This window comes from Paroedura picta, chromosome 3, assembly GCF_049243985.1.
Source record: "Paroedura picta isolate Pp20150507F chromosome 3, Ppicta_v3.0, whole genome shotgun sequence".
Classification (NCBI taxonomy): Eukaryota; Metazoa; Chordata; class Lepidosauria; order Squamata; family Gekkonidae; genus Paroedura; species Paroedura picta.
This window is the reverse complement of record NC_135371.1, coordinates 13,250,190-13,272,768: the sequence shown is the minus strand read 5'-3', so window position 1 is coordinate 13,272,768 and position 22,579 is coordinate 13,250,190. Positions and strand designations below refer to the sequence as shown.

At 46.3% G+C, this 22,579-nt stretch overlaps 2 long non-coding RNA genes across 6 annotated transcripts; both read left to right on the top strand.

Annotated features, from left to right (window-relative positions):
* The first annotated feature begins 4,040 nt into the window (after positions 1 to 4,040).
* On the top strand, positions 4,041 to 8,298 carry LOC143831568 (uncharacterized). The gene is made up of 3 exons (XR_013228922.1): positions 4,041 to 4,449; positions 5,593 to 5,712; positions 7,644 to 8,298. It is a non-coding gene; the product is annotated as an uncharacterized LOC143831568 (long non-coding RNA).
* Positions 8,299 to 13,032: 4,734 nt separating this feature from the next.
* On the top strand, positions 13,033 to 22,161 carry LOC143831566 (uncharacterized). Of its 5 annotated transcripts, none has more exons than XR_013228920.1 (7): positions 13,033 to 13,317; positions 13,945 to 14,054; positions 15,153 to 15,266; positions 16,594 to 16,847; positions 17,966 to 19,010; positions 21,622 to 21,818; positions 22,032 to 22,161. It is a non-coding gene; the product is annotated as an uncharacterized LOC143831566 (long non-coding RNA). The 5 variants fall into 5 exon arrangements; XR_013228919.1 differs by having other exon boundaries at positions 16,594 to 18,535; positions 18,891 to 19,010; XR_013228918.1 differs by having other exon boundaries at positions 16,594 to 19,010; positions 21,671 to 21,818.
* The last annotated feature ends 418 nt before the right edge of the window (positions 22,162 to 22,579 follow it).

Below are 22,579 nucleotides of genomic sequence, written 5' to 3'. Positions count from 1 at the left end.
TTTTGGAAAACAAAAGGGACAAATGAAAGAAGAGGCTAACAGAGACAACAGATTTGTGCAAATTATTTACTACTGCTTAGTTCATTTTCAGTTCTTTATCATAATTGCGACGAGGTGGAGGCTTGTGAGGGAATCCATGCCTGTTTTAATCTGCCTTTATAGATTCAAGTTTCTACCGAGAAATAAAGAGTGCATATCAGGCAAGCCTCTGTGTGTCTTTTTGGACTGCAAGGAAGTCTTACCCATCATCAAGTGAAACGTTCCCTTTGAAGCAGAGATGTGGAAACCGAGCTTCTTTCTTTCTGTCCTCCAAATTAACACATTAACTACTAATCACAGGGCTGTATTGAGATTCTCCCCCCTTCTCTAATCAATCTATATAGGTTAACAGCCTATATAACAATAACAATAACAATAAGAGCCTCTTGTGGTGCAGAGTGGTAAGGCAGCTGCCTGAAAGCTTTGCCCATGAGGTTGGGAGTTCAATCCCAGCAGCCGGCTCAAGGTTGACTCAGCCTTCCATCCTTCCGAGGTCGGTAAAATGAGTACCCAGCTTGCTGCTGGGGGGTAAACGGTCATGACTGGGGAAGGCACTGGCAAACCACCCCGTATTGAGTCTGCCATGAAAACGCTAGAGGGCGTCACCCCAAGGGTCAGACATGACTCGGTGCTTGCACAGGGGATACCTTTACCTTTACCTTTTTAGGCTAACAGCCCTCTGACTGAAGAGAAGTCAGAAGCACATGGCAGCAAGTGAAAACCTGCCATCCCAGGCAAAGGTCACTTATGTTTCCGTTTAAAGTTTTTATTTAAAATCTAATCACTCTCGAAAGGATCAATTATGACAGGTTCACAATTCCTCAACAAAATGAACTCACAACCAGAAACACTTCTATAGCGTCCCTTATTTACCTAAAATAAGGTGACCAGATTTTAACATTGGTAAACGGGACACCATTGACCGGGGGGAAGGTTCTTGATTAAAAATTTGGTCTATATGGAGCAACAAAAATTTTCATAGAATGCATAGTAATATATATTTTACTATATATTTTACTATATCCCTGCCTTTTCGGTCCCGGCCCCAACCTGGTGGAATGAGTTCCCGGAGGAGCTAAGGGCCCTGTTGGAACTACCATCTTTCCGCAGGGCCTGTAAGACAGAGCTCTTCCGCCAGGCGTATGGTTGAGGCCAGGGCAGAGCCCGGGTTCCATCCAAGATCCCTAATCCATTGGCCAGGTTTTCTCTCCTTCTCTCTCTTACAGAATTAACGTCCGACCTCTCTCTGAACAAGCGGGGAAAGTGGGGAGAGTTGTAGAATAGAATGCCATCTTTTTATTGCAATAATGGGGTATTTATGGGGTTTTATGTGATTTTACTTTGATTTTATATTTTATTGTGAACCGCCGTGAGACCTTTTGGCGAACGGCGGTATAGAAATCCAACTAAGGTAAAGGTAAAAGTATCCCCTGTGCAAACACCGGTCATGTCTGACCCTTGGGGTGACGCCCTCCAGCGTTTTCATGGCAGACTCAATACGGGGTGGTTTGCCAGTGCCTTCCCCAGTCATGACCGTTTACCCCCCAGCAAGCTGGGTACTCATTTTACCGACCTCGGAAGGATGGAAGGCTGAGTCAACCTTGAGCCGGCTGCTGGGACTGAACTCCCAGCCTCATGGGCAAAGCTTTCAGACGGCTGCCTTACCACTCTGCGCCACAAGAGGCTCTAGAAATCCAACTATAGATAAATAAATATATATTTTTTAATTTCAACATAAGTACAATTTGCCAGGTGCCCCCAGATGTCCCTCCAAAAGTGGGACAATCTGGTCACCTTAACCTAAAATCTCACCATAGTGCCTTCAGAAAAGATTATATAACCTCATGTCCTTATGAGCCTCTTGTGGCGCAGAGTGGTAAGGCAGCCGCCTGAAAGCTTTGCTCATGAGGTTGGGAGTTCGATCCCAGCAGCCGGCTCAAGGTTGACTCAGCCTTCCATCCTTCCGAGGTTGGTAAAATGAGTACCCAGCTTGCTGCTGGGGGGTAAACGGTCATGACTGGGGAAGGCACTGGCAAACCACCCCGTATTGAGTCTGCCATGAAAACGCTAGAGGGCGTCACCCCAAGGGTCAGACATGACTCGGTGCTTGCACAGGGGATACCATTACCTTTACCTTTTACAATTTGCCAGGTGCCCCCAGATGTCCCTCCAAAAGTGGGACAATCTGGTCACCTTAACCTAAAATCTCACCATAGTGCCTTCAGAAAAGATTATATAACCTCATGTCCTTAGAATCTCTGTCTAAGAGATTCAGGGACTTTTGGAGTGTGGTCATCTTATATAGTTACGTGAAACCCACATGACTCTATAAAACCAGTTCATTTCTCTCCTCCAAATATATGATGTGTGCCTGAACTTGCAATTAGCCTTCCCACAGAAATTCCTCTAGCAAATCAGTGTTCTCTTCCTTCTCCATATTGTAACATTTAAATCTGGGCATGCATCTAATGCAGTGGTTCTCAACCTTCCTAATGCCACGACCCTTTAATACAGTTCCTCATGTTGACCGTTTACGCACTAGAGGTTTCATGCCAGGTTGCAGGCTGGAGTTTTAGTCGTGGCAGGTTGTCCCACCTCTTCCTGCACTCACATGGGGGAGTACTTGGCCTGGTGCATCTCATCCACCCTCGATCTGTGCTCCTGACAGGGGGGTGGGGCAATGAAGTTGCCAGTGCATAAACGGTCGTTGTGGCAACCCCCAACCATAAAATTATGCAAGGGTTCTTTCACAGACATTAAACCGAAACTGGCCAGTGCCGGGAAGATCCATTGTACATGATTGGATATAAACTGGTTTTTTTCCGGGGTTTCTCAGTTCAGTTCTGCTTCTTGCCGATCTCGCTCTTTCCCGCTGCACCAGACAGATGAACACTCTATCTTGATCTACCCCGCAAGGCTGTTGTGTGGATGGAGCCCCCCCTGGCCAAGCTGTTTGCCCTGCCACGACTTGTGAAAGGGTCATTCGACCCCCAAAGGGGTCCCGACCCCCAGGTTGTGAACCCCTGATCTAATGTTTCATAATTAGGTTTTTAAAGGATGCAACAGTCAGAACTTTGCCAACAGGAAAGTAATATATGTGCTTGGCAGGAAATGTCCAATCTGCTTTTGTTCAGTCATGAAACATTAACAGTCAGGGTCTGTGCCCGACTCTTGTTTTTAATTTATTCTTATGTTTATCTCTGCATACAAATAAGTACTTAGGTGAGCACTTCATTGCCCACCCAGTAGCAGCAACAGCAACAGAATAAAAATATTACTTCTAACATGAAGTATGTATGGCCCCTTCCAACTCTATGATTCTATGATTCTATGATTCTATGACACAAATATGGCTTCTCAGGTCTAGTGTGCTTAACTGCCAATGTGACAGAGCAATTAGTGAACAGCAATGTGCCCAACGAACCCAAGAAATGCACAATCCCAGATCAATGCGGTTCAACCCATGGATTCTGTGCAGGCCCTGAACGTTCTGTCCTGGAGCACTAAGGTGGGACACGGATGTACGGGTGGTTTTCCAAATGTCCCATCACCTGCTGTGAGATACTGATCCGCTTTCCAGAAACGATGCTTGGAAGGTAGGAAGAGTGATGGAACGCCACTGTTAGTGGCCACCAGATAAGAAGGCAGAGTGCGAGGGCGCTGTGAGCCAAGTGTGCATGAATGAAATGGGTACAGAGCTGGGATGTCCGTTCCCCGCCCCCAAGAGATGTGAGGGATGATAGAAGGATCTTGGCTCATGGTGTGCATACCCATCCCACTCTATGCAACGAGTTCTCTGAGGCATGAAAAAACGCAGACCATGGAGGCCGGGGATACTTGTTCTCGTAGTTGGAGGGGCCAATTTTAATATTCTATTCCATGCTTCGACATTCTTAGTCCTCCTCCTCAAAGGTGGTTTGAGATTGGCAATATAGCCTCTTTTTAATGATGGAAATGCCGTGCAGCTTGAAGAACTTCTGTGAGATTCCCATGTACACTTGGCAGCCTGCAAGCAAGGCAAATGACAGGCCTGAACTCTTCAGTTCTGCAGCTTCGCCCCCGCAAAAAGGCACCTTCCAACCCAGAGAGATCAGGTGACCTGAGAAGCCAATAAAGTCTCACCGGATCTTAAGCAACTTCTGTTTCTCTGACATGGGTTTAAGCGTTTTGCTTCTTACTGTAAGTTGAACAGCTGCAGTGTTTCTCCTTTGAAGCTTTGTCAGAGCTGACTGGACTACCAGGGGATAAAACCCAGAGTGCCCACCGGTGAGGATTCATTTCTCTCTCAGCGCCCCCCTCTCATCCCCACGGGCCCAATGGGGCACAGATACTTCTTCGGGACCCAAGAGATACGCCTTGCTCAGACTTGTCTGTTTGCAGCCTGTGTTCTCTTCTGCCTCAGGCCAGGAGGTAAGTTGCACCTAACAGAAACCAGGAGATCTTGTCACCTAGTGTAGTGGTGCTAGGCCCCTTTCTTCTGTAAAATGACAACTTTACAAGGTGATGTCTTTAGTAGGTGTAGTGATCGGGGGGGGGGGGGGGGGGAGAGACCTGCTGGGGCCTCTTCTGAATTGCTAACTCGGAGGGGGGAAAGAAAACAGTGTGAATGCCACTCAGAAATGTGGACATAATTCTGATGTTAACAATTATCTAGTATCATAGAGTTGAAAGGGGCCAGACAGGCCATCTAGTCAAACCCCCGTGCTCGGTGCAGGATCCATGAGAAGTAGCTGTCCAACCATTGCTTATGGGTAATGAGATAACATGCCCACCTGGCTACAAACCTCCTTGCCCCCCCCCCCAATTTCAAAAGGAATTCTAGGTGGACATGGTCACTCCCCCCCCCCCAGGGTTCCCACTTTCTTTACCCCATCTACCAACTCCTGTCTGTTAAGTCGAATATGGCCAAGTCTCTCGTAAGTTCTTCCACCATGTGATAAATTAAATTGTCAACCAGGCTGATCAGAAAGTTGCTTAGCAGACTTTGTTTCCCAGCACACATCAAGGGCACTGGGAAGTTACTCAGAATTAGAAGGTCCTGTTGCCTACATGTTCTATCAAGCTGCTCAAGGAAGGTAGCAACCACATCTTCACCATGGTAAAAAAAAAAAAAGCATCCCCCATGGGGTTTCCAAGCTGTAGAAGCAGAGACAAAACCCTCTTTCCTCCAGTACAGAATCTTTTCTTCCTCCCTACCCCTACCACAGCCATCTCCTTGGTTAGGGTAAGCCCTGACCTTGTCGGCACTCCTACTACCTCATCGATGGACCTTCCTTTCCACACATTATCACATCTGTTTGAGAGGAGCTAAGGGGTTAAGAGTAACGCCCTCTCCCAAAGCAAGGGCTATGTGTTGAAACCTTCCAAATGGCCATCAATTTATTCTGTCTTTATGAGCTCTACGGAACAAAGAACCGAGGGCAGCAAAGGTGATCTCAGCGATATCCTTCTGTAGCACGCCACTGGCAATTCCACAAGGACGTGGTTGGTTTGGTGAATGGTTCAAGGTGAGAGCTGCATGTATCTGAAAGACAAATTCCCTTTTTACATCAGATTCCCTTGAATGCAAACATTGTGCATCTTGGAGTCCAGACCAACCGTGTGAGCCTGTAGAATCGACTTGCAATTCCGTGGGTGAGAATCCAGTCTGCATGACAAGCAAGGTCTATTTAGGTAAGGAATCTTTCCCAGGTTGTGTACCTTCTTTGTGCACCTCTAATCTTTGGAGCCCATGCCTGGTGAGACCCGGGCCCATTCCACAGACATAGGATAATGCATTTTCATTCTGCTTTGGCAGCTGGATATTCTTCTGCAGAGCAGGAAAATCTACTTCTAAAGTGCATTGAAAGTGCATTATCTATTGTGTGCAGAATAGGCCCAGGTAGGAGAAAAGCCCTCCAGTGTCATGATTGCAACAATAAATAACGATTGCAATAATAAAGTTCCAACTAACTAATAGTGACTCTTCAAAGAGTTTTCAAGGCAAGAAACATTCAAAGGTGGTTTGCCACTGGCTGTCTCTGCCTAGGAACCTTGGACCTCCTTGGTAGTCTCCCCATCCAAATACTACCTGGGGCCGACACTGTTTAACATGCAAGATCTAAAGAGAGTGACTTAGTCTGGGCTACTCCGCCTGATGATACGGCAGAAGGCCACCAGTACAATGAGTTACAATTCATTTTTTAAAGATTTTTTAAAGATTTTTTAAAGAAAACAATCAGATTGGCTGCTGTTTGACTCCCTGACTTTAGCAACGTTAACTGCTGCTGATACGTTTTGATCTGTAATGTTTTGGGGAGTAAAACACAGCCAAACTGGCAGGCGTTTTGGGTAGTTTGGTGCTGAACCAAAGGGTCCTTCGGATCAGCTCCCATCTGATCATCGCAGTCAAACAAGGCAAAGATGACTGACAAACACATCCCATGCAAAAACTGCGGCATCCATAGACAGGAGCCGAGTCACCGGGGTAGGAAGCAGGTTGAGCATGTTGGCAGAGTCTAAATACGCAGAAAAGTTGAGCACGTGCTGCTTAGGAACAAAATAGGTTTGTTAAAGAAAAGAAGGAGGAAAGAGAGAAGCCTGTCTAATGCTTTTAATGCTCACTGTTGAAGTTAATGCATTAAGGGGTTTTTATGGGGTTATACTGTTTTTTATTGTTTTATTGTAAACCGCTGCGAGTTCGTTCATTCGGAGAGTGGTGGCATATAAATAAATAAATAAATAAATAAATAAATAAATAAATAAATAAATAAATAAATAATCAATCTGGCTGGGAGTGAGAAAGAGACTAACTGTTCTCAGGTGAACCAGGACAACTTCAGTAAGCCAACTGAAATAGGGGGAGGTCCCTAACCTTGCTAAGCTAGTGAGCTAGCTGTCCCCATTACTCCCCCCGAAGGATTTTCAAGCCATCTCTCTGTATTCATTCATTCATTCATTCATTCATTCATTCATTCATTCATTCATTCATTCATTCATTCATTCATTCATTCATTCATAATTTAACTTCTATCCCGCCACTCCTGCTGACCAGCTTGTGGCAGCTAACAAATTCAAAGTAAAAACCCCGTGCAAACTCCACAGAAACCCCTTGCAAATGGACATCGCAATCCAGAACCATTCGATGACAATTAACTCTCCCAAACCCTGAGCTCAGATAGAGAGGGGGGTTGGAGGGAGCTGCATAGATCTTATTCACTCAAGAGCGGAGGAGCCCAGATCTCAATAACCCTGGCCTCACCCAAAGACCTAGCGGAAGAGCTCTGCCTTGCTGGCACTGTGGCACTTCGAGAGTTCCATCAGGACCCTCAGCTCTCTATTTATGCACAGTAGATCTTGTATATTCCTACGTAGTCCACATCTCAACCAAAATGCATCCTTCCCCCCTCCATGTAAGTAATTCAGTGCGAAGGAGAAAGAGAAATTGTTGTTTTGGGGGCTTGGTGGGGGTAACAGCCAAAAGTGCTCTGAGACGAGCCCTTGCTGCTGGAAATCCGGTATGCCCTCCTCCTTGCACACCCTCCATTATTCATCATGATGTATTTTTCCCGCTATTGAAGGGAAAATGCAAGTCGTAAGGCGCTCCTTCCTTCTCTCTATTCCAGAAGATACTCTGAATAAAAAATTCATGGGCTGTTTCGATGACAATGCCGAACATAAGGCCTGTGGGAACACGGGGTCATTTCCGGAGGTCAACCTAAACTATGAAAACGTGTGCTGTTCTGACGGAGACTTCTGCAACAATGACATGTAGTTCGCTTGGGGGAAGACAGATGTCCTGCCTCTTCACTTCATCTGGATTCAGCTTGATTAACCAAAATTGCTGAACTGCTCCAGGGTAATCTCCCAGATGAGTCCCCCCCCCCCCGCATTACTAATGTTTTTTTCTGTCTTCACCTTCTGCTTCAGCTTTAGATGATTACGTGAGCATGTGCTGATTTTACAGAGTGAGGGACTAAAGCTGACAAGAGGTTTCCTTTTGCAGAAGGGACGTGAGTGAACGGAGGACCATCTAAATCAATAAATCAATAAAATGCTGTCAAATATAGTACTCAGTCAACAAGTTCAAGTCCCAGTAACTCTCTGGAAATTCAGTTAAGATGAGTTCATTCTCCTTGAGCCCTACGTCAGACTAACAGCCCACCCTTTTTGTTGGATGTTTGTGAGAATTGTGGAGGTTTTAATCTGCGATCATGAATAGAGGGCACAGTCCATTATGGCTTGACAATAAATATTTGATAATAATCTAGGACGCATGTATTTGCTGTGTTTGTCTCTTGCTTTTATAGCTTTGTGACTGAAGTCATACCTCCACATCTACCATGGTCCCATTGACCAGCTTGTGGCGGCTGGCATATTCAAAGGAACCTCCCCACGAAAACTCCATGAAAACCCCTTACAAATGGATATTACCAGTCGGTGGCAATAAACTCTCCCAAACCCCGAGCTCAGACAGATGAATAGTAGCCGGGGGGGGGGGGGGGGTTGAAGAAGAAGATGAAGAAGAGTTGGTTTTATATGCCACTTTTATCTACCCAAAGGAGGCTCAAAGCGGCTTCCAGTCACCTTCCCTTTCCTCTCCCCACAACAGACACCCTGTGGGGTGGGTGAGGCTGAGAGAGCCCTGATATCACTGCTTGGTCAGAACAGTTTTATCAGTGCCGTGGCGAGCCCAAGGTCACCCAGCTGGCTGCATGTGGGGGAGCGCAGAATCGAACCCGGCATGCCAGATTAGAAGTCAGCACTCCTAACCACTACACCAAACTGGCCGAGGGTAGAGTAGTCAAGAAAAGGTAGTTTTCAAACTGGTGATGGCAAACACTTTATTCAAACAATATAAACTGTTATAAGCAGAACGAGTTCCTAGGTACTACAGACTCATCTTCATTTTTACTTCATCAGTGAACTTATCAATATAGTGTAAAGGTAAAGGTATCCCCTGTGCAAGCACGGAGTCATGTCTGACCCTTGGGGTGACCCCTCTAGCGTTTTCTTGGCAGGCTCAATACAGGGTGGTAAGTTAGTCTTCAACACGCAACCTTCTTTTTAAAGACATATATCTTGGGTCTACTAATATCAAGGGTCCAACAAGGTAACCATCCTCTAGGGCAGTGGTTTTCAGTCTGGGGGTTGGGACCCCTTTGGGGGTCAAACGACCCTTTCACAGGGGTCGCAGCAGGGCGAGCAGCTTGGCCAGGGAGGGCACTGTTGCCACTCCTCCTGAAGGCACCCGCCAATTTATATACAATTTATATACAATTGTGAACCATGGATCTTCACACCATTGGTCAGTTTCAGTTTAATTTCTATGGAAGAACACTTGCATAATTTTATGGTTGGGGGGTCACCACAACATGAGGAACTGTATTAAAGGGTCGCGGCATTAGGAAGGTTGAGAACCACTGCTCTAGGGAATCTTATAAGTGACTGAAGATACACCTTCGCAGTCTGCTGTGGTCCCCAACAGGACCAGTTTTTACAGACCCCCGGCTAGAGCACGCATATCGTTGCTCTCCACCCTGGTTGGTCTGCTCAGGAGTTAGAGGGTGTTTTTCGGCTGTCATTCTTGGAGGGTTCTTGGGCGTTTTATTGGGATTTTATGAACTTATCAATATTTTTATTGTAAGCCACCACAAGTCCTTGGAGAAGTGGCAGGGTATAAATCCAACCATAAATAAATCAATAAACTCCCTCACTCAGCTATTTAACACTATGGGTCTTCAGAGCATGCTGATAATTGGTATAAACATGACTGTGAAAAGCAGTATGGGTAGGGAAATATACGGGGAGAGTTTCAATATGAAAAGGCAAATGAAGCAGAGTATCTTCTGTGTTCATCCCTTGCTTTTGTATCTTTGCGAATGTCGACACACCTACACATCTGCCATGCCCCCCAAGAGGACCAGTTTTAGTATTATCATGGAGGCAAACAAACTTTACATAGAAAGAGGAGAGAGAGATTCCTAACTGTCTATCTCAGGCTTTCTCACTCAGCCTTCCATGAAACTCTGGGGTTTCTTGACGGACCTGGAAGGGTTTCCTGAACAGATGAGAATTAATTTTATATGTATATTTTAAATGTATTAAACATTTATCAAGTGATATGACCATATCCAATCATGTCAACCTCCCCTCCCCCCCAATTGGCCAATGATGGGCCTGGAGGGGATGGAAAGGGGAGGGTCCCTCAAAGGGCATTTACACAGCGGTGCTTCCTAAATGTATTCTCCACGATCGCGCCACTTCTGGGGTTTCTGAACAGTAAAAAGTTTGAGAGAGGCTGGTCTAACTATTCTGTGTTCATTCCGTTAGTTGTGGAGAGGGATGTGTGCTCAAAGGAGCTGAAAGTCTCTAGTTGATGCTGGTGTAGATTATTTGGAAAAAAAAATCAGGAAATATGTAATAAATCCAGGCATTTGCTTGAGGCTGACTGATCCAACAACCTATGCTGGTCCCCCCTCAGACACCCCACTATGACCTACCAAAGGCTTCTGTCAAAGTTACCTTTCCTGTTGAAATATTGTTCTGTTTGATATGTTATGTTATAACTGTCCGGAGCCTCAGGGGAGGGCAGTATATAAATACAAAACAATTAAATATTTGTTCTGATGTTCTATGTAATTACCTTATGACGTTTTATGTAAACCAGTGGTCCCCAACCCCTAGTCCGGGGACCAGGACCAGTCCGTGGATCAGTCGGTACCGGGCCGTGGCTCCTCCTTGTCCTCCTCCCTGGCTGCTGCCTCAGGGGCTGCCCTGCCACTCTGCCGTCAGCTCACCTTTGGTGCTCTACTGCGGCTGCCATGGCTGGGGCTCCCCCTCAGCATGACACTGCACAGCTGCTGCTGGCAGCACCCCCCAGAGGGCAGCGGGAAGTCAGTGGCGCTGGCAGGAAAGCAAGTGGAGCAGGGGCTCAGGCGGCAGCCGTGACGTCCCTCAGCAAAAGAGACCCCCCCTCCCAGCCCTCAGTAAAATTGCCATGCGTTGACCGGTCTCCGGTGATAAAAAAGTTGGGGACCACTGATGTAAACCACCCAGAGCCATATGGAAGGGCGGTAAAAAAGGTAAAGGTAAAGGTATCCCCTGTGCAAGCACCGAGTCATGTCTGACCCTTGGGGTGACGCCCTCCAGCGTTTTCATGGCAGACTCAATACGGGGTGGTTTGCCAGTGCCTTCCCCAGTCATTACCGTTTACCCCCCAGCAAGCAAGCTGGGTACTCATTTTACCCACCTCGGAAGGATGGAAGGCTGAGTCAACCTTGAGCCGGCTGCTGGGATTGAACTCCCAACCTCATGGGCAAAGCTTTCAGACGGCTGCCTTACCACTCTGCGCCACAAGAGGCTCTTATAAGGGCGGTATAAAAATCTAAATACATAAATTATAAATACAATTGAATTGATCCAGAATGGACAGTATCCGCACACAATACACACCCTCCTTAGGATCAAATACTTTTTTTAAAGCTTCACTTGAAAAAAAAACTGGATATGAATAAACTCTCCTAAATGTTCTTCCCTAATTTTGTTAATCCTCAAACCAGATGATATCACAGGACTAGAAGCAAAAGAACGTTCTGTCTATTCTTGGTTATCGGATGTCGACCACCTACTTCAAGCTTTGCATATTAATCCGCTCTCTAGAGCTGATGCATGGAAGAAAAGAACATGATAGAGCAGAACATTCCTAGGCAGCCACATAAGTAAATGAACTGCAGCAGTTTCAAAGTGCCCCATAATTTTATAGTCTATGGATACCATCTTATCTTAAACCCCTATAAGAGGGGTTCATTTTGGCCTGTAGGGTCTTTTCATCTTTAAAAAATTAAGTTGCAAGTTTTTGTTATTAAGCTTTTAATAGGACAACGGGATCTGACAGGTGATAATTTCTCCAGAAAGCATTTTTCTAGGGCACTGGAGGGGCCCACAATTTGAACCCTGTAAATCCAGTCCCTACCTGAAAGGTTGGTAAAGGAAAGCCATTCAGAGATTTCCCCCCCCCCCACACACACACCCATTAATTTGATGTATCTACATGCTGGGGAGAATGTTCCAAACCTGTAAAGTGGCTAAAAGTTGTGACAGTCTGTGGTTTATCTACCGCACATGCTATGAACCACGAATTGCACCGAGCTGCATTTTTCCAATTCATATCCATCCCTAGCTGCAACATTAGGACTCCTTAGTCCCTTATGGGGCTGACCATTAAAGTAATCTTTGAAGGCCCCACTTTGGATGTCCCCACCGTCTGAGATTAGGCAGGTGGTTAGAGCTGATAACCTCCAGGTGGTGGCTGGACATCTTCTGGAATTGCATGTGATCTCCAGGTGACAGATCAGTTCCCCTGGAGAAAATGGCCACTTGGGAAGGAAGACTATATGGCATTATACCCAAGTGAAGTCCTCCCTTCCCCAAACCCTACCCTTTTAGGTTTCACCCCCAAAATAGACTCTGGTGCTACAGGCCCTGCAAATTCTTAAAGCACTGTTTGGTGAGGGGAGAGGTAGGGGTAAGAAGTCTTTCCTGGTCGCATACAATCATTTTGTACAGTTCCCTTCTAATGGCAAGATTTAAAGAACAGCTCCAGTATTCTTAGGTTCTACAGAAGAGAACTTTTCCAGGTGCAACTTTACCTTTTCCTGTCCAACAAATCCCTTCCATTACAAGACAAAGGAAACTTAACAACTTCCCTGATTTATCAGAGACCATGTGGTGCAGTAGTGAGAGTGATTGGGATGTAGGAGCCAGAAGTTCAGTCCCCCTGATCTACCATGGATGGCTTCTGCATTACCTTGAGCCACTGACATGTTTTCTGCCAAGGAAAGTTTTCTCAGTTCTTGTTTACCTGATAATGGTCATTGGGAGGGGGGGGGGGTGGATTTCATTCCCTTCTACAGGTTTTACTTTCTACAACTCATCCATGGAATAGGGGAAGACTGCAAAGGAACAAAATGTTTGGGGACAGCCAGAGAAGTAAATGAACTGCAGCACACCGGAAGCAAAGTGTCCTGAGACAGGATGGCCATGTGGGCACCGAGAGGAAAAGCACAGTTCTTCTGAGAGGTGTAAGCTTCAGGGTGTGATAACTATAAAGGTATACTAAGTACAGACTCATCCCACACAACCGGGTTTGATGAACCACAGCAATGAGTAACCTGTGTGCACGGAGCATCAGAACTTGTAGGAGGTGCAAGGAAGACTTTTAGTTTAAGCAGTCAATGTTTGAAATTCACTGCTAATCTTATGGTCTGCCAGGAACTATCCTGGTGCATCTTGAAAAAGGTGGGTTTATTTTTGGCATTTAGGTAAATTGTATAGCAAGGTTTTAAGACCCCAACAGATATCTTGACCTAGGAGTTTCAGCAGTGGGGGCTGCTTACTCCCTGGAACTATAGAGCTACTTAAAGGCAGGGAAATGGCAGTCAAATCTATGCGGTGTCCAGGGCTGCTACCAAACGGCTGAGAATTTCCTGGAAATTTGTGACTGGAGACCGGAAAGGTAGAATTTATGGAGGAATTCAGCAGGAACATGAAGACTTCTGTAGACTTCTACATAAATCAGTTCCCCTGGAGAAAATATCAGCTATTGAGGAAGGACCCAGGGGAACTGATTTATGTAGACTAGAAGTAAATTGCAATTCTAGGACAGCTTCTGGCCCCACCTGGAGGTTGGCAACCTTAGTTGGACCATCCCTTGTATGGCCAATGTTTACTGGAGCATTCAAGCCCAGAAGGTGACCTGAGGAACCAATCCAGTGCCATCTGTCCCTTGACCTGGCCGCTCCATTTGGGTAGCTTGTTAGCCAACGTTAAGATGTGATTGGCTGTCGGGAGGCCCTGACTAGTCTCCTGAATTGTCAAGAGGCTAAAAAACAAGAAACCTGTCCAAAGGTCAGTTTTTCTTTCCAGACTCAAAAGCTGCTTCATGGGGCCCATCTTCTTCACGGGGATTCAGAGGCCGTTTGTGGTTCAGACTTGGCTACTTGCAGCCTGTGTCTTCCTCTGCCCGGGACCAGGAGGTAAGGAGAATAAAAGGGGAATTATTTGTTACTCGGTTGCTCTTTGTGAAAGCCGAAAACTGACTCGCAAAAAAGGAATCAAAACCTACCAAAGACAAGACTTTAAACTGAATCCAAGCAAATATTCCTGCGGGAGCAGACTCCCAGACGGACCAGGGCTATTTCTGCCTTCTCCTCAGTGGCTCCATCTATGGATGACGGAAGAAGGAAGGGATCCCCCAGAATTACAGCTCCTCTCCAGACTAGAGATCAATTCCCTTGGAGAAAATGGATGCTTTGGAGGGTGGGCTCTAAGGCCTTGTACCCCATGAGGTCCCTGTCCTCCCCAGGCTCCACCCTCAAATCAACAGGAGTTCCCCAACCTGGAGCTGGCACACCTACCCCCATTAGCCAATGGTAATGGCAGGGCCAGTTTATTCATGTAGCACATGCAGCACGTGCTATGGGCACCATACTTCCAGGGCCCCCACATGATGTCTCCCCCCCCCCATGAATCAAGGGTGTAACTTCTCTCCTCCCTCCTTTCCACTCTTTAAGGACACTGCACCCGTTTCCACTGGGGCGGGGGGTCCCTCTGTCCCCAGTCTTGCTGCTCCTACAACAATTGTACTCTTAGGACCCCACAAATCCTTAAACTTTTCCTGGGTAATGGTACAGATACACTTCCCAGAGCAAGCAGAGAGGCCATTTGGGGCAAAGCTTGCAAATTGCAATTCTGCCACTAGAGTTCCATGCCCTTAGCACGAATCCCTTGGGACTTTCCTCCGCCTCTTGGATCCTACAGAGCAGGGGTAGTCAAACTGCGGCCCTCCAGATGTCCATGGACTACAATTCCCAGAAGCCCCTGCCAGCGAATGCTGGCAGGGGCTTCTGGGAATTGTAGTCCATGGACATCTGGAGGGCCGCAGTTTGACTACCCCTGCTCCAGAGCAACAGGGGGGCAACCGAGAGTGGCACTTAGCAGCACGGGCTCCCCCCAGCGCCCTCCTTTAGCACAATCGAGACCACTCTTTGTTTTAAGCAGGGAGCCCTTCATTCCACGGAGGGAGATTTTTGCACAGAGTAGTGACATTGAGCAGTGCTTGTTGTTTATCACAGATGCCATCAAATGCCGATTGTGCAGTGCTTTAGGTTTATCGAAGCTCTGTCTCCCTGTTATGAGAGCATGTGAAGTGAAGAAAGGGGTCTGTGTTAACATCAAATACTTTGCAGGTAAGAAGTTGTTCCTGGGTTCGGGCATTCCTTTCTCAGACAGGCACCTTATGAAGCCCAGATATGGCCAGGAGAGGGCTTTGGAATTCTTGTTGGCTGGGCAGAAGTTCCGCAGGGACAGTTCTCCCTACTCCTGCTCAATAAGAGGCATCTGTCCAAATATGTTTGTCAGTCTTCAGGGAAACCAAAGAATTATTTGTTGTTTTGTGCATGACAAGCAAGCATGGTGCCTTCTCTGCTGCTTCTCTTGTCCATGGCCATTAAAGGCAGAGGGCAACTGTCTCCAATGGCCAAGTTTACTAGTTATAGCTACTCAGAAGGGAAAAGGTGAGTTGGACCATTGGACTGCTGCCATACGTATGCAGACTTAGAGAGAGCCAATGTACCCCTGAAAAATCTCTCTGACATGACCTCAGAGCAGTCTTTTTCAACCTTTCGACCATGGAGGAATCCCTGAAATAATTATTCAGGCTTCAAGGAGCCCTGGAAACAGTCAGCTGGCTACACCTCCCTGCCACACCCCCTGGAATGGTCTTTGACTAGCATTCCCCAGTATCTTTGAGCCAATGGCCTATTGATATTAAAAGAAGAAGAAGAAGAGTTGGTTCTTATATGCTGCTTTACCTGAAGGAATCTCAAAGTGGCTTACAATCACCTTTCCTTTCCTCTCCCCACAACAGACACCTTGTGAGGTGGGTGAAGCTGGGAGAGCCCTGATATCACTGCTGGGTCAGAACAGCTTTATCAGCGCTGTGGCGAGCCCAAGGTCACCCAACTGGTTGGCACACTCAAAATTGAGGAGGGGGGGAGGAGAGACAGGATGTGGTTTAAGACAGGAGTAGACTCTATGTAGGCTTCGCCCCCTCCCAGGCACAGAAACCATGAGAGAACTCACACACATTTGGGAGGGGGGAGCAATGGAAGCAGCTAGTTCCTTAGCTTGTGGCCAGATCTATCAAGGCAGGAGAGGAAAGGCCATGGACCCCTCCAAAGCTCCCATGAACTCCAGGGGTCCACAGACTCCTGGTTGGGAAGCCTTGCCCCAGAGGATACGATCTAGAACTAGACCTCAAGATGTTACATTTTGATAACTAGACATGGGCTTGTAGCCCAAATGCTGACTTTGCAGGCATCACCAGGAATAGGGACACCTCCCAAAGACGTCTCTCAGCACACTCATTTTCTCATGTCTAACGAATAACATTGTGGAGATCACTTTTTTTAACAGACAAAAAGCGCCCTTTGCCTGACAACTGAAAGCCCTCATTGAAGCATGTTTTTCTTCCCATTCCGCTTGCCGGGATGATGGGATCTTTTCCAATCTCAGGTCATCATCTGATGAATACCGTGAAGACTTGTGCAGCAGATACCAAAACATGTGGAAGCAGAGGGAAAATCCCTCATAATGGACTACGATATGAAATCGAGTGCTGTTCTAAGAAAAATTTTTGTTCCACTTGGATGTAACTCATTGGCAAGCAAGTATGAAGGGAGAGGCCATATTAAAATTACTCGTGCCTTTGAGCCAGCGTGTGATCTAGTTTCTTCCTGACTCATATGTAACATTAAATTGTATACTAGGTGAGTTGCTTATTTTCTTGTTCCCACAACATCATTTACAAAGGCGGCCTATTTTGTTCCATTTGAATGTTCCCATTTATCCTTTGCCTTATTTAAATACCGAATCCTTTTTCAGAAGTACAATGAAAGTTTCTCGTGGAAATCATGAGAAGCCATCAATGAGTATTCCAGGGTAGAATCTGCACTCACATTTTCCCCCACTGTAAATCTTGCTGAATTCTGGTTAATTTAAACCTGTATCTACAGCCTTCTTTTTCCCCGATTATAAACACATCGCCCTTTTGCATTTGCATTGTTCCAACTTTCAGTCTCCTTCCCATTGGATGGGGGGGGGGGTCAGGTGAAGCTCCAGCCAGCATTGAAGGAGTACAAGGATGGAGAGTGCTTTATTTCCTGCCTTCTGACTCCCAAGTCTATAGTCAAAGCAAGCCAGGGGCACGAGGTTGCTTGTTTATCTTTCTCTTCCTGCAGGAGGGGAGCAGGGGAGCCTCACAGAGAATGAGGAGGGGAAAGTAAATCCAAGAGGCAAATCTTGACACAGAAGTGGGGGCTTGGAGTACAGTCATTTTAGAAATGAGGACAAAAATAAGTCTTGCAAGGGAATGGCAACCAAGAACTAGGCAGTCTTTGAACTAACACCCTGACCAATCAGCAACAGATTGTTTCACTACATCAGCATTGGAGGCACGGGGCAGGAAGTTAATCTGGCAAAACACAGAACATCTACACATAAAACTGGGGCTCTCGGAGCGGTTTCCTCAAATGTAACAAACTGTATCCACTCCTGGATATCGCAGGGTGAAGGTGGTGTCACTGTGGATCAATCATAGATGTTGCAGAGGGAAAATTTAAAGCACTAGATATTAAAATGGGAGTCAAATAATGTGTAGATGACTTCCTTTAATTTGGGGTCACCGGGAATAAAAAGCCCAGTGCAGATTCACCCCAGCTTTCTTTGGGGGGGGGGTGAGAGAGTGTCTTCTGCCTCTTCCTCAGAGGCATCCACCTCATCATTTGGTTGTTGTTGTTGTTGTTGTTGTTGTTGTTGTTGTTGTTGTTGTTGTTATTATTATTATTATTATTATTAACTTTCAAAAGCCTCTTGTGTTCCATTGCAGAGATAACATAAAAGAAGCCACATTCTTTAGCATTTTCCTATTGAGTGGACTACAGCTGGAAGGTCAGCGTCTTTTAGGCTAGTGCTACACAATGCCAGAACTTTTGAACTTGAGATTCTGGTCCTAACAAGAGAGTGTTTCATTCTTTCCGCACTTACAGAGTGGCTTTAGAGCAGGAGGAACTGCTGACCAAGTCTCTGCTACTGCACACTCCACCTAGGCATATGGCATCAGAGTCCTGCAGCTTTCTAAGCCCAAGATATCATATGACCTGAAGAACCAATAAGGTCTCACCTGGCCTGATATAAATGCTGTGGTCGGCTTCCTTCAGTTTGAGGGTAAATTGTGCTGCTACTGGTTCCCAAAAAGCTCTGCTTGAGCCTATTGGTCACCGAGTGTGTCTCCCAGCTGCCAGCCCTGCCTGGGAGTACAAAGCAGATTGCCCACTGAAGACGTGCCAATATTTCTACGTACACAACGGCTATCCAATGGGGCACCGATTCTGCCAGTGGAATCAGGGGCTCTTCATGGCACTTGCAGCCTGCCTTGTCATGTCCCTATTACCAGGAGGTAAGTCCCATATAAGTCCTTAGTTATAAGTCCTTAGTTATAAGTCCTATGTATCTACTGATACATAGATGCAGATTGCTATTGCTTACTGAACTGGGGGATCTAAGGGCTTCTTTGGAAGGAGGTTCTGCTGGGACATCTTCTGAAAGAATTCGTTGAGTGCCTACGTTCATGTAAAAGAAACACACAGAGAGAAAGGCATGTTTAGAATTCGGCATTGTAGCCCCTGGAATGAGGGTCCAGTCTCCTCACCAAGTTGATTGTCCTTCTAGCTTCAGTCTCTGCTCACCTCCAACAGGGGGGGGGCTGTTTTTTGACAAGAGTAGTTGAAACTCTCAGTCCTTGCCTTTTACAGCAGAAGCCCTAACATGCCGAAAGTGCCGTGCTAAGAACGATCAGAAATGCCGTTTTCACACAAGGACTTGTGAAGAGACTCGTGAAAATGCCGTATGCATGATTGGGAGGAAGTACACAGGTATGGAGTCTGTCTGAAACGCATGATTTCCTTTTCTCTCACTCCTTCATCAAAGTAATGCGAAGGATCAGAAGCTAAAGAGTGGCCTACCTAGGTCTCTAAAACCATTCCACACAGCCTTGCTTATCCAAGAATCTGTTCCTTCACAATTTGTTTGGAGGCAAAAATTTTTGCTCTGTTTTCCTGGGAACTTTAAAGCTATTACTGAATGTTGCAGCTCAACTGTAGCCATATGGAACATAATGTCCTCCCAAAGAGTGGCCATTCCATCAAGGCTTATCCAAGGGTGCTGCATGGAATGTTCCAGATGGGTTATGATCCAGCAGTCAGATTCCCATCATAGTCCCTAAAGCAGTGGTTCTCAACCTTCCTAATGCCGCGACCCTTTAATATAGTTCCTCATGTTGTGGTGACCCCCCAACCATGAAATTATGCAAGTCTTCTTTCACGGAAATTAAACAAAAACTGACCAGTGGCGTGAAGCTCCATTGTTCATCATTGTATACAAATTTGTTTTTCCCCGGGGTTTCTCAGTTCAGTTCTGCCTCTTGTCCCACCATGCCGATCTCACTCTTTTCCGCTGCTCCAGACAGACGGACGCTCTATCTCGATCAACCCACAAGGCTGTTGTGTGGATGGCTCCCCTCCCCTGGCCAAGCTGCTTACCCTGCCATGACCCCTGTGAAAGTGTCATTCGACCCCCAAAGGGGCCCCGGCCCCCAGGTTGAGAACCACTGCCCTAAAGCAAGTCTTGCTCCTTTCCATGGGACGGACATGTGACATTTTAATCGACATTTTTTATCATGCCCTCCCTCCAGGAAGCTTTGGGGGGCAAACATGGTTCTCTGTTCCCCAATTAATTCTCGGAGAGAACTGGAAAAGGAGCTGCTATTTGAACGGGGAGCTTTTGATGATAGGTTGAACTGAAGTCATCCTTATTGGCTGCTGAACGGTGTAACAGCCCACATGCTTAGTTCAGCCAGTCCGGACCTTGACTGGGCTCTTGTCCCTTCCAGGAAAAGAAGCCTAACTCTGTCACAACAAGAGGCTCCCACAGAAGGCTGACTTCCAGCTTACGTTGACAGCCACTTCTTGTAAGAAAGGAGGAACACAATGCACAGCAGAATAGCAAGAAGTAAGGAGTCTACAGTAAAAGTCAGTCCATTCATCTAGGGCAGGGGTAGTCAAACTGCGGCCCTCCAGATGTCCATGGACTACAATTCCCAGGAGTCCCTGCCAGCGAATGCTGGCAGGGGCTTCTGGGAATTGTAGTCCATGGACATCTGGAGGGCCGCAGTTTGACTACCCCTGATCTAGGGCATGAAGCGAGTTTAACATCTGTTCCAGTAAAGCCCAAGGCTCACCATGTTCTCTCCTTTCTACACATATATTTGCCATTCCTAGTTTCGATAGGGGAAAATAAGTTCTGCACTGTCTGCCTCTGGGCATCGAAGAGGAAGCCTGCCCCGACCCGGGAAATTCTGTTGTTGGCGATTCTGCATTTCCTCCCTCGAAATATATACCCCCTGTGTCATACGCGACCAGTGCTGTGCCAGCTGCAGTGGGTCAGCTGCACTGAGGACTGAACTAGGTTCAAGGTTGTGGTTCTTACCTTTAAGGCCCTAATTGGTCAGAGAACTACGTACCTTCTCCATTATGCCTCCTAAAGAAAGCTATGGTTGAGCGCACAAAACTTGCTCAAGCTCTCCAGCCCCAGAGAACTTAAATTGGCCTCAACCAGGGCCAGGGCTTTTTTAGCCCAAGCGCTGGCTTGGTGGAACACTCTCCCAGGTGAGATCAGGGCTTTGCGGGACATAAAACAGTTCCGCAGGGCATACAAGATATGGCTGTTCCACCGAGCCTACGCCCGAGGCCTATAAACACCACGAATGAGCTGGCCTTCCTACATCAACACAAAAGCTAGTTAATGATGTATAAAGGTAAAGGTAAAGGTATCCCCTGTGCAAGCACCGGGTCATGTCTGACCCTTGGGGTGACGCCCTCCAGCGTTTTCATGGCAGACTCAATACGGGGTGGTTTGCCAGTGCCTTCCCCAGTCATTACCGTTTACCCCCCAGCAAGCTGGGTACTCATTTTACCGACCTCAGAAGGATGGAAGGCTGAGTCAACCTTGAGCCGGCTGCTGGGATCGAACTCCCAGCCTCATGGGCAAAGCTTTCAGACGGCTGCCTTACCACTCTGCGCCACAAGAGGCTCTTCTCCACAAGAGGCTCTTCTATGATGTATAGGAGAGTGAAATAATATTTTTTTAAAACAATTGTTCTGTAAAGAGCAGCTTAGTGTACAAGATTGTTTCGTAATAGAAGGCCCAGGAACTTGCTTTTGACGGTATCTGATATGTTCTATTCTCGAGGGCAGAGATAATTGTTTATATCATGCCGTTGTTTATGTTACCAGAGGATTGAGAAAGAATGGGCAATTGCCTTTTGTAACCTTTTTCCGGTGACTTAGCAAAATGGCAATGGGTGATCCTGTGAGATATGCAAGGGGTGAAGACCCCAGGTTATTGGTTTGACTTGAAAAGCATCATCTTTCCCTGCCTTCAATGGAATATTATAAAATCTCATGTAATCCTTTGTTTGACACACAGGCTTTTCTGGAGAGAAAAAACAACCCTGTGTCATTTTGTTCTTCTGCAGTTGAATAACATTTTGAAAAGGTTTTCCAGTCTAGTTTGGGTGCTGTTTCCACTCTGTTTGGGTGCTGCACACTAGCCAAACGATTCCAAAACGCCCAGACCAGGCCCTGGGATATCATTAACAGCAAGCACTCCTTGTTGGAGGGAAGGTAATGGGCTCTGACTATTTTTAAATGTAAGCCTGATTTTTAAAAAATGTTTAAAACGTTTTCATTATTGTTTTATTATATAGGATGTTGTAAGCCGCCCTGAGCAATTGGGGAAGGGCCACACTGAAATAAGAAAACAAATAAATAAACAAACTAATCCTATCGCTGCAACAAAACCTAACACAAAGATTCCTTTTGTCTCCCTGTCCCCAGATGAGAAATTGATACAAACCTTTATGAGGTGTGCTCTAGATAATCTACACTGTGGAGTCGAAGCGACCGTTCCGGTGGACAATTTCCGGATGCAAATCGAGTGCTGTTCAGATAGGGATTTTTGCAGCGATGATATGTAATTTGCTCGTGGAAAGGTCCAGCCAGTCGTGAGAAATTGTGTCTCTGGGCTACCATGAAAGCCTACACCTTCCTCTCTGGCATACAACAAATCGGATGCTGGCTCAGCTATTATTCTGACCCTCCCGCAGGTTTCTGGTGAAAGTTCACAACTGCTCCTATTCCCATGGTGATTGCATTGTAGAGACAGAACATGTTGTTTAGAAAGATTCCATTATGAATGAAAAAACTAAGGCCATGCCCCGACATCTCATCCTGCCTCAGTTCTACAACAGACCTTAGAGACATGATGTTTTATTTGCTGCGCATTACTAAACTTGTTTCAAGACATTCCTCATTCTGGTAGACTGATTTGTGGATTATGCCATTTTCCATGGTGGTGGAATTTGTGTGCAATGTAGAAGAAGAAG